The sequence below is a fragment of the Phacochoerus africanus genome, chromosome 4 (assembly GCF_016906955.1).
Source record: "Phacochoerus africanus isolate WHEZ1 chromosome 4, ROS_Pafr_v1, whole genome shotgun sequence".
In the NCBI taxonomy this organism is placed as follows: domain Eukaryota; kingdom Metazoa; phylum Chordata; class Mammalia; order Artiodactyla; family Suidae; genus Phacochoerus; species Phacochoerus africanus.
Window position 1 is genome coordinate 38,793,163 of NC_062547.1, and position 12,621 is coordinate 38,805,783.

Below are 12,621 nucleotides of genomic sequence, written 5' to 3' on the forward strand. Positions count from 1 at the left end.
CCATGGCTCAGCGGAAACGAATCTGACCAGCATCCATGAGGATGCATGTTCAATCCCTGGCCTCGCTCCCTGGGTTAAGGATCCAGCATTGCTGTGAGCTGTGGTGTAGGTCTCAGATGCGGCTCAGGTCTGGCATGGCTGTGGCTGTGGCATAGGCCAGTTGCTATAGCTCCAATTCCATCCCTAGCCTGGGAACTTCCATATGCTGTGGATGTGGCCCTAAAAAGACAAAAACAAAAAACAAGATATTTCTGGTAAACAATGAATTCTCAGCTACTTTGCTAGATTTGGAAGGTCTGGTCATGCTGGTCCTGAGTTTTTATAGGGCTGACACTAGAATGGCAGCCCAGTTAAAATGAGTTACATGCTCTGAACTTTATCATAGCCTCCCGTGGCTCCACTTCTCAAAACTTGTTTAGATCATGTGAAGATTTGATTTTGTCACCCCTGCTTGAGGACTACCTTTGGCTTTGATGGTTGGAATAAGGATGGTGATGATGTTGAGGATATTGGTATAAGATATGAATGTTTATGAAAGGAGCTCATCTTTCTAAATGCTGTCTTTAGATTCTTCTTTCTCTCCTGCTACCATTTATAAGGGGATTTATAATGCTGATCTACTTTTTCAGATGACTCAAGAGAATAGGCAATATCTGCTTAAATCCATACTAATTTTATATGTATTTATCAGAACAGATTTGTATTTTTTAATCTCACTTGATCATAACAAATATTTCATGAAGTATTCCCCCCCTTTTCTAGACGATGACAGAGAATAAAAATTAGACTTGTTCAAGGCAAAATTTCAGCAGATCACCAAAACAGTAGGTCATAGTCCTGTCAGAAGATGTAATAGTTACTGAGAAATTATTTTAAATTTACTTATGAATGTATTTATTCAACATAAATTCACAGGATATTTTAAATGTGCCATGCACTGTGATAATGCTTATAAAACACTTAGGTTCTTAGTATGTGCCAGCAAACATTCTAACTATTATTATTGTATATTATATTTACCTGAGACTACTCAGAAATTAAGACAGTGATAATGGTGGGGGGAAGATGAAAAAAGGAATACAAAATGAGTGATTAAAATATTGAATGAGATAATGTATTTCAAGATTCTAACATTGTTTTGTATTTATAAGACAATTATTTTCAGTCCTGGTTGAGACATTTTCATCCTTTGGCCTATGTAGATATTATGTGGGGGAAATATAGAATCCTGTACTGAGTTGGGAGGCAGTTGGTGAAGGATGAGGAAGAATTATAGACACATTTTTTCATGTGATTGTCAGACTTGTGTTCTTTGAAAATCATAAAAAGTGATGTCAGGGAGTATTGATTTATATTTTTAATACCCATTTGATGGTATCAGACTTGAAATAATTGACTTTTTCAAGATCATATAGCTAATTAGTTGCATAACTGGGAATAGAGTCCAAGACTTGAATCACAAGCCATGGCTTATTCAGTTAATTCACACTTCTTAACAATGAACATATCAAATCCTAAATTCCTTGTCATGCTCTTAAAATTTTTTACCAAAGGAAAATAAGTGAAGGAACATTAAAATCTCTATTGCATATCATCTAGAAAATTCAGTCTTTATAACCTTAATCCTCTAAGGATCTGGCATTTTTTACCATCTGAAATGAGTGTAGCCTGGAATGTTAATCTGAGCACTGACTTTTGTGTTGATTATCAGGATAGTTCATTAATACCACTGTTCATAAAACATATTCTAGGAAAATTGTGAAGGACCACAATCTCTAGTACTTTGTTTTCATGGCTGAAATTAGCAAAGTTGGAAATTTCCAAACTTTTCTTCTATCTATTCTCATCATATGAAAATTTTAAAGAAACATTTAGGGAATAATCGCGTACTGCATTTGTTCTTTAGTGCCTGCCAAAGAAAAAAAGAAGAAAAAATGTTCTTTGACAGGACTATTGAACATAGCAAAAGAATTAGAACTATGCTGCATGTTTTTAGAGGGCAAAACTAGACCTAGTTAATTAAAGTTTCAAAGAGGCAGCTCCATAAGTAAAAACTGTCTTGTGAGCTCTCTATATCTATGCACAGTACTTAGGAGATGTTAGGTGTCAAGTAAATTTGCCGATTTTTGTTTCCAATATGCCTGAGCCTCTCTCTGTCTTGGTGCTTGCATCCCATGTCACCTTTTAACTTTACTGTGCTTCCATAGATACTGTAAGCTATTTGAAGTTAGGGACTTGATCTTGTCCATTATCATATCTGTAGACCTAACACAGAACTTGTCACATTTTTATTTAATAAGTATTGTGGAAAGAAGGAAGGAAAGAAAAAGGAAGGAGAGAGGAAGGAACAAATTACATCATAGTTATCCAGAAATAGAACGAAGTATTTTACAATAGAATTTTGTAATCCTGGTTCAATAACTACTTCCTGGGACTGTTGTAGAGCTGAACTGAAATGTCTTTGGGTGATAAAACCTGCCAGGGAGTATAATCATATATAGTGTTTGAAAAGCTATATATGTCTTTTAATATTTCAATTATTTAGAAATTCCATTCAAAATGTCATATTTACTTCTGTCCTAAATTGTAAAGCTGTTATTTAATTGTCATAACATAGCTAATGAAAGCCTTGGCATTGGATTTAGATGCATCTTTGACAAACATGGCACTTTAATTCTGAAACAGAAATGCTCCATTAGGCTTATAGTTGCATAACTACAGGAGAAAGACATTAAGTTTATCCTTGCTACAAAAAAGAACTCTGAATTGGGGAGAACTACTTTTAACTACGTTAAATTGAAACAAAACTTGATCCTGACAATCTGTAATTATGTCTACATTATATCTGCCATAGAAGACTTTTAGAGAAAGAATATTCTCTAACTTATAACCGTTTAGTACATATCTTAAGCGCCCTTCAAGCTCCTCTCAAGGTAATGCTACATTTTATCATAATTTCACATAAGAACTTCTTTTTCAGAAACTTGTGGAAAAGTAAAGGTGATAGTTGTCATTAGGAAAGGATTTTGATGTTACGATGTCAGCAGGAGTAGAGAAGAGTAAGAGTCTTTCTCAAATGAGCCTTGAGCACTGTCACTCTGTGTGGTTTCTTCCTCTGATCTGCTTACTCTACTCTGGCTTTGCCTAGAGTGACTCAAACTAATCTATAAGCAGAAGATTTTTGTTATTCCTCAACAGGAGATAAAAGTCAAAGTACATGATTCATGCTTGATATTACCTCTGAGAAAGATGAGCAGACACAGTAATTCATTTGTTGCCATTTTATTCAACAACCAGTTGAAAAGTGACCTTGTCACTCCAACTTCTTTGATTTAATGCATGCATCATGATGGTATCAGTTTTATCAAAGCTAACTCTTGTAGTTGTTTATGCAGATTCATGATTTTTTTCTGGTTGGAGGGAAGTGAAGGACTAAGGAAGAGACAGAGGAAGAGAGAGAAAGATAAAAGAAGAGAGAGGGGGAGAGAGAGAGAAAGAAGGAGTTTTCTCTTGTGGTGCAGTAGGTTAGAGATCTGTCTTTGTCCCTGGCCTGCAAACTTCCACATCTGGTGGGTGTGGCCAAAAAAAATAGAAAAAGAGAGGGGGAGAGAAAAGGAGGGATGAAATGAAATAAGCCAAGAAGAGAAGAAAAAAAAGAAAGAGCAAAAGAGACAGGCTAACGAGAGAAAGAAAAGTAAAAAGTGATATGATTTTTAAAAAACTTTTGCAAACAAATATACCAGAACAAAAATAAAGACGTTAAAATGGATAAAAAGTATGACTGATGCCAGGAGGTTCTAGATTAGAATGCTTCTGCTGCATATCCAATTAAAATGCCTAAAACAACAAAGAAAATGCATTATCTCATTAACAATAAACTTAGGGAAGTGGTTCAAAACCAGGGTAGTCTGGGGAACAGTTTTGACACATATTTAACAATGTCTGGGGACATTCTTGATTGTTAATCATTGGGGGAAGTGTGCTAATAATATCTGGTGAGTAGAGGCCAGGGATGTTGCTAACCATCTTATAATTACACAAAGCCCAAGTCAGCTCTCACAACAAAAAATAATCCAGTCCAAAGTGTCCATATTGATGAGATTGAGTAATCCAAGTTTAAAAGTAGGAGGTTTCTAGAGTTAAGTGGCTGCATGACATCATCAATGATGTGATTTCTTTGCATCTTTCTGCCTTTATGACTTGCCCTCTCAAGTTGACTAACCTCATGGTGTCAAGATAGCTGCTGTAGCTCCACGTGTCACTTCCAGATGACAATATTTCAGAGGGATAATGGAGAGTTTTGCTTGGCTTGTACTTTTCAAACAACCCTACTGATAATTAAGTCCATTATGATTTACCCCTAGAGCTTAGGACAGATTTAGTTTTTAAAGCACAAGTTTACCTGATAATAAAATCTACTTATTTTAACAAGAAAAGAGAGCAATGGTTGTTGCATAGGAGAACAGCTTTGTTTTCCTTGAGTTCTGCCATTCTAATGCTCTTGTGTGTACCCCAGGGATAGATAAGTCTTGAATATAAGAGGCTGCTTCAATCCTCTTGACAGGGCACTCTCCCTTGGCTAGTGCTGGAAGGATATGGGGAAATTATATCTTTTTTGGTCTTTTTAGGGCTGCACCTGTGGCATATGGAGGTTCCCAGGCTAGGGGTCTAATCAGAGCTGTTGCCGCCAGCGTATGCCAGGGCCACAGCGTATGCATCTGTGACCTACACCACAGCTCAGGGCAATGCCAGATCCTTAACCCACTGAGCCAGGCCAGGGGTGGAACCCACAACCTCATGGTTCCTAGTAGGATTTGTTTCCACTACGCCATGACGGGAACTCCGGAAATAATATCTTGACTTTTTTTTTCTGTTTTCGTCACTGCTTAATGCCTTTATGCTTGACATTTCTTCAGTTATGTTAATACTTTAAATTGAGTTACACGCTTGTCTTGGTATCATGAAAGCTGTATTTTTCTCTGTATATTGATAATGTGTACTGTTCTTAACCATATAATTATAGTTTTAACTCTCAGAAAGCAACATTATATTTCATTTACTTAAAGAAGGCCCTTCACTATTGCCTTCCTTTCCCATGCATTACCTATAGCTTAAACACTTTGGTTCTTAAGCCTATAGAACAAGATTAAGCTTTTGTTAGATACCCTAATATCAGTGTTTCTCAACCTTAGAGCCATGACACATTTTTTTTTTTAAAGTGGGCTATTATGTTTCAGGTGATAAGGATGAAATCTTGAAACAGACAAGTGAAAAACTTTGTGATCTATTAGCTTATTTCTAGGTAAGTAGGATTATTTCTTTAAAACTTAGAGCATATTTAAATTAACTGAGCATCAATTATGTTTCCATAAAATTGTGACAATGATGATAAGAAAAGATTTATTGCAAAAGAATGACATGCAAAATGACAAGAAAGGTGTCAAAGTTGAATAGCAACATTATTATTTCAATATCTACCTCTCCAGACTTGCTTTCTTAGCTTGACAAAGATAGTAGCCTATCCTTTTGCATGGCCTAGAAATTCTGCTGTTTTGCCATGACTGGATCTGAATATACCAGGCAATTGGAATCCTGAGAGACGTCACATAAAGGACACAAGAATTTCCTTTTCCTCTCTCATATCCAGAGCAGATAGCATATTTGATCATAACACTTGACTTCATTAACTTTGTAAATAATTCTGAATATTTTGACATAAGATTTGCACTGTCCAATGCTGTACCCACTTGCCAATGTGGTTATTTAAAATTAAAATGTTAACTTTTTGATGTTTTTGACATACAATAAACTGCATATATTTTAAGTTTACAATTTGATAAATTGTGAGATGTGTATATACATATAATAAAACAGTACAATGAATAACATATATCTTTCACCAAAGTTTCTTTGAGCTCATTATACTCATTAATTCAAACTAAATCACAAGGCTATAGAGATCAAAACAGTATGGTATTGGCCATTAAAAAATATATGTATCAATGAAACAGAATAGAAAGACCAGAAATAATAAACCCCTTATATGGTCAATTAATTTACAATGAAGGAGCCAAGAATATAAATTGGGTAAAGAATAACTTCTTTAATAAACAGTGCTGGGAAAACTGGACAGCCATATGCAAAAGTACAAAACTTAAACCTTACCTTACATCACACACAAAAACTAAGTCAAAAATGGACTAAAGACTTGAAACCATTAAACTCCTAGAAGAAAATGCAGAGGTAAACTCTTTGACATCAGTCTTAGGGATGATTTTTTTATTTGATTTTTTTGTTGTTGTTGTTGAAAAACAAATGCAACAAAAACAAAAATAAATGTGACTACATCAAACTAAACCTTCTGCACAGCAAAGGAAACTACTAACAAAATGAATAGGCAAGCTACAGAATGGGAGAAAATATTTTTAAGTTAATTTGTCTGACAAGGGAGTAATATCCAAAAATGTCCAAGAATTCCTACCATTGAATAGCCAAAAAACCCAAAAAATTCCCCAAACCCACTTCTCTTCCAAATTACCCAGTTAAAAATTGAGCAGAGGAACTGAATAAATCTTTTTCCAAAGAAAACATACAAATGGCCAACAGGTATATAGAAAGGTTTTCAACATAACTAATCATCAGGGAAATGAAAATCAAAACCATAGTGAGATACACCTCATACCTGTAAGAATGGCTGCCCTCAAAAAAAAAAAAAAAAAGATAACAAGTGCTGGGGAAGATGTGGAGAAAAGGAAACCTTTGTGCACTGTTGGTGGAAATGTAAACTGGCACAGCCACTATAAACAACAGTGAAGGTTCCTCAAAAAATTAAAAATAGAATTACCATATGACCTGGAAATTCCTCTTCTGGGAATATATCTAAAGGAAGCCAAATCATTATCCTGAAGTAATACCTGCACTTTCATTTTTTTGAAATTTATTTTTATTTTTGAAAACTTGATTGGAGTATAGGTGATTTACAATGTTGTCTTAGTTTCAGGTATACCACAAAGTGATTCTGTAATACATATACATATATCCATTCTTTTTCACATTCTTTTCTTGTACTAGTTATTATAGAATACTGAGTAGAATTCCCTGTGCTATACAGTTGGTCCTTGTTGGTTATCTACTTTATATATAATAGTGTGTATGTATTAATCCTAAACTCCTAATTTATCCTTCCCCACCATGTTTCCCCTTTGGTAACCATAAGATTTTTTTTTCCCCCAGATCTGTGAGTCTGTTTCCATTTTGTAAATTAAGTTTATTTACATCATTTTTATTAGCATCCACATATAAGTCATATGATATTTGTTTTTCTATGTCTGACTTCACTTAATATGGTAATCTCTAGGATCATCCATGTTGGTACAAGTGGTATTACTTCATTTTTTCATGGCTGAGTAATAGTCCATTGAATATACCACATCTACTTTATACATTGCTCTGTTGATGAACATTTAGGTTGCTTCCATATCTTGATTATAGTAGAGTGTTGCCATGAACATTGGGGTACATGTATCTTTTCAAATCATGGTATCCTTTGGATATATATCCTCCCAAACCATGGAATCCCAGGTGTGGGATTGCTAGATCATATGGTAGTTCTATATTTAGTATTTTGTTTTCTATTTTTTTAATTTTTTAATTATTATTATTTTGTCTTTTTGCCTTTTCTGGGGCCGCTCCTGCAGCATATGGAGGTTCCCGGGCTAGGGGTCTAATTGGAGCTATAGCCGCTGGCATGTGCCAGAGCCACAGCGATGCAGGATCCAAGCTTCGTCTGTGATCTACACCACAGCTCATGGCAATGACAGATCCTTAACCCAGTGAGTGAGGCCAGAGATTGAACCCACAACCTCATGGTTCCTAGTCGGATTTGTTAACCACTGAGCCACAACAGGAACTCCTATATTTAGTTTTTAAAAGAAACTCCATATTGTTCTCTGTAATGGAGAGCTTACATTCCTACCAGTGTAGGAGGGATCCCTTTTCTCCACACCTTCTCCAGCTGTTATTGTTTGTAGACTTTTCAATGATGGCCATTCTGACTGGTGTGAGATGATACCTCCTTATAGATTTGATTTATATTTCTAATAATTAGTGATGGTGAGGAGCTTTTCATGTGCTTTTTTGATATCTGTCATCTTTGGAGAAATAGCTGTTGAGATGTTCTGCTCATTTTTTGTTTGGGTTATTTTTTTTGATATAAGGCTGCATGAGCTCTTTGTATGTTTTGGAGGTTAATCCCTTGTCAGTTGCTTCATTTGCAAAGATTTTCTCCCATTATTTGAATTTTCTTTTCATTTTGTTTATGGTTTCCTTTGCTGTACAAGGTTTAATTAGGTCCCATTTGTTTATTTTTGTTTTTATTTTCATTACTCTAGGAGATCAAAAAAGATTCTGTTGGAATCTATGTCAAAGAATGTTCTGCTCATGTTTTCCTATAAAAGTTTATAGCATCAGTCTTACATTTAGGTTTTTAATCCATTTAGAAGGTTTTTTTGTTTTTTTGGTATGGGGTTAGAGAATGTTCTAATTTCATTTTTTTCCATATGCCTGTCCAGTTTTCACAGCGCCATTTATTGAAGAGAGTCTTTTCTCCATTGTATATTCTTATCTCCTTTGTCATAGAATAGTTGACGATAGGTTCTTGGGTTTATTTCTGACTTGCTGTCTTATTCCACTGTTCTATATTTCTGTTTTTGTTCTAGTACCATACTGTTTCGATGACTGTAGTTTTTGTAAATACAGTGTTAAGTAACAGAACTTGATTCCTCCAGTTCCATTTTTCAAGATTGCTTCCCTTATGCCTGATCTTAGTGGCAAAGCATCTGTCTTTCACTATTAAGAATGAAATTAACTGTAGACAGTTCATAGATGTCCTTCATCAGGTTGAGGAAGATTCTGTACTTACTTTTCTGAGAATTTATCAGGGGCGAATTTTGAGTTTTTACAAAATTTTTTTTTTTGCAACTATGGTTATAATTGTACACTTTCGGGGCAATTTGTTTGTTAATATGGTGAATTATGTTGATTTTTTTTTTTGGTATTAAACCAATCTTACATTCCTGGCATAAATCTCACTTGGTCATGAGCTATTGTCCCCTCTATACGTTGTTGCATTACATTTGCTGAAAAACGTATTCAGAATTTTTTCATCCATGTTCGTGAGGGATATTGGTATGTGATTTTTTTCTTATAGTATTTTTGCCTGGTTTTATCAGGGTAATGCTGTTTTTATGCAATGAGTTATAAATATTCCCTCCTATTTAATTTCCTGGAAAATTTGTGTGCAACTTTTTTTTTTTCTTAAAGGTTTAATAGACTAGTGAAGCCACTTAAGCTTAGAATTTTCTTTGTGGGAAGGATTTTAACTATAAATTTCATTAATAGATTAATAGGGATACTCCTGTTTTCTGTTTCTTCTTGAATGAGCTTTTGATAGTTTGAGCCTTTCAAGGAATTTGTCAACTTTATTCATGTTGTCAAATTTAGTGGTGTAAAATAAGTAAAGATGAGTACAATTTAATATTTAGTTTCCCAATCTCACCAACAAATACTGAAGACAAATCCTTAATAAGTGCTGTGGCTAGTTGGGACTGTGTTGGTCAGCATAGATACAGGACATTTCTGTCATTGCAGAAAGTTATATTGGAAACACTGGAGATAGCTGTTATCAATTATAAGTTGCACTTATGATGAAACTCTTTCCTATATGTTACTTGTATGTTACTTTTTTCCCATTTTTTTAATGATTTCTACTTTTTTCCATTATAGCTGGTTTACAGTGTTCTCTCAATTTTCTACTACACAGCAAGGTGACCCAGTTGTAATACATGTATGCATTATTTTTTCTCATATTACCATGCTCCATCACAAGTGACCAGACATAGTTCCCAGTGCTGTACAGCAGGATCCCATTGCTTATATGGTGCAAGATTAGGAATAGGCCAGCTCTACATAGGAAGTGAGGAGTCCCCCCAAAACCAACTCACTTCTCAGAACGTTTTTATTTTTAATTATATTTTAAATCTGGAGAATACATATTAAATTTGCTTATTTCTTGGCTTATCCATGTTTGGGGTAGAGTTATTGAAGAACGCAGTATTTTCAGCATTCAAAAGAGCAGTTCTAAAGTAAAACTGGCCTTGCCTAATTGACTTGATAAAGCCTGGGGGAGAGGGGAAAGTAAATTAAAAGCAAGTGAATAAAAGAAAAAGAAAAAAATAAACCATTAAACTTCTAAATCTGTAAATTCTATGCTTTAACAAAACCTCTGGCTCTCTGTGAGTATGTTATATCTCTGTAAAATTCTTTTCACAGAGAATTTTCCTGACAAATTGAAAAGAGTCTGGCATGTATTTGTACTGCGATGTGCTCTAGCTATCCTAAAATCTGCAAATCAGAATTTTCATAGTGGAACCATCCCTTGTTACAGGGATTGATATTTCAGGGGACACTGCTCAGGGCAGAATTTCCTCATTATTTCATGGCATTTCCAAATTTGTTTCAAGTGGCTTGGCCTGTTGATGACTGTGTGTTCTAATTATTCACGGTGAAGCAGAGATTAATCAATTATATTTAATATCCTGACATAAAGAGTAAGTATTTTTTTCAGGACTGGTTTTTTGGAAGGAAAAAACTGTTTATAATTTAAAATTATTAAGGTCCTTTGCTTTTCTTACCTAGAAGAGTAATCAGAGGCTTCTTTTCTCTTTGTTTAATTAACGTTGTTTGGTAGCTTTTTTTTTTAAACATCCATATTTTCAGATCCAAGAAATTTGTTTTTAACAAATATTTATTTCCCTGAAGGTGGGGTAATTTAGAGCTTTAGTGCAAAACGTATCTGGAATTGAATGTCCTTGTCCATGTTCCTTAATGGATCTGACTCTTGAATTTCCAAGCTCTAAAATTACTGATTAAATATAGCTCACAAGGAGATAGTAAGGCATAGTAACTAAATGCATGTATCTTAGATTTGTATATATAATTATAGGTCTACCACCTAGCGATCTGATCTTGAAAATTTATAAATCTAAGTCTACTCATTTGTAAATGGACACCCTAATATATAATAGGATTCCAATTAGGATTTCTATATGGATGAAATGTAATAGCCATTGTAAAGTACCTCGCACAGTGCCTGGCTTAAAAAACTAAGACTCTCCTTATTTTCCTCACTAGCTTATTGTCACATAGATAATACACAATGCCTAGCACTTAGTAGGTGTTCAACAAATTTTATTTTCATTCATTCTACATTTAATTAATGTTTCATATTTTGAAAGACTAAATAGATTCAGCTCTTCATATATTTTTCTTAAATATATTTTTTCCTTCCTTTTCCTCTTTCCAAGTCATACTTGAATAATCATTTCTAAAAATATCCACAAATATTATCTTAGGGGTAACCAGATTTTCAACTTTTGGCTTTGTCTATATATTAAATATTAAATACTAGAAAATACACCAAAATACTAATAGCAGTTTTCATATGTTGGAGGCATTATGGAAAACTGCTATTTTTCCTTTATGAATGCTTAATTTTCTATAAGAAAAATAAATCAATTTAAAATAAACTAGCAAACATTTTTGAAGAAGAGAGGCATCAAGAACAGTTCTAGTGGTCCAAGTGGGCATAACAGGTGTTCAGTGTCTATTTCAGAATACAGTCTTACCTAAGTTGATTTCTGAGTTTTTTATACCTTGCACATGTTTACCTTTGAGGATAAGCAGACATTTAGAGTCTCCCTGAAGTCATGGCTTTTTCTCATCTTCTACCTGGCCAGGTCCTAAAAACTTTGGCTGGTTTAGCAGCCCAACAATATCCTTGGTTAAGTACATCACTTCTGCTGCTCTCAATCTGTTTTTAAATTCAGAGTGCTATGGTAGAGTGCCTGATATTTGAGGCTTTTACCATTCCAGGTCACCTTTACAAAATTCCTTATGTAGGATGTGAAAATTCTAGTTTGAACTGCCATCCATTGCTGTACTAGATATACTGTGGCTGCTGTCCGTTAATGATCCCTGAGCTGTGCTATTAAAGGCAAGGTATTACTCTGTGAAGTTTATGATAGTTATCTTGCTGAAACAAGCAAATACCTTCTATTACATTAATGTTCTATTTAAATAACAAATAGTTGGCCTCTGGCTCTACCTCATCCTCTACTGCGTGTCTGGGCAGTAGGGTTTGCATGTTGGTGAGTATTTTTAGGCTCTTGCAAGCAGCCAGAACACCATTTAATGCAAGATCATCTTGACAGCCCTTTTTAGATCTTGACACCTGATGCTTTTTCTGAGTGCTTTGTAAAAGCAACATTTATAATTTCCACCCCTAATACAGTTATAAAAGCCTGATGCATCTGTTCAGAAGAGAACTCTGCAATAAAAAGGGAAAATTGAAGTAAATTAAGTCAGGGAGCTTTTTGAGCCATCAAGGAAGATGTTGTATACTATCATTACATTTCAACACATAACTTGGTGCTGAAGCTTCAGATGAGCTGATGAGCTGTGGGCAAATAAAAGTAAGGGTTCAAGCTAGTCAAATACCTTTCTAAGCAGCTTGCCTTAGCACAGTCTATTTATCCAAGCATCTAATCAAGGGCATTTATTCCT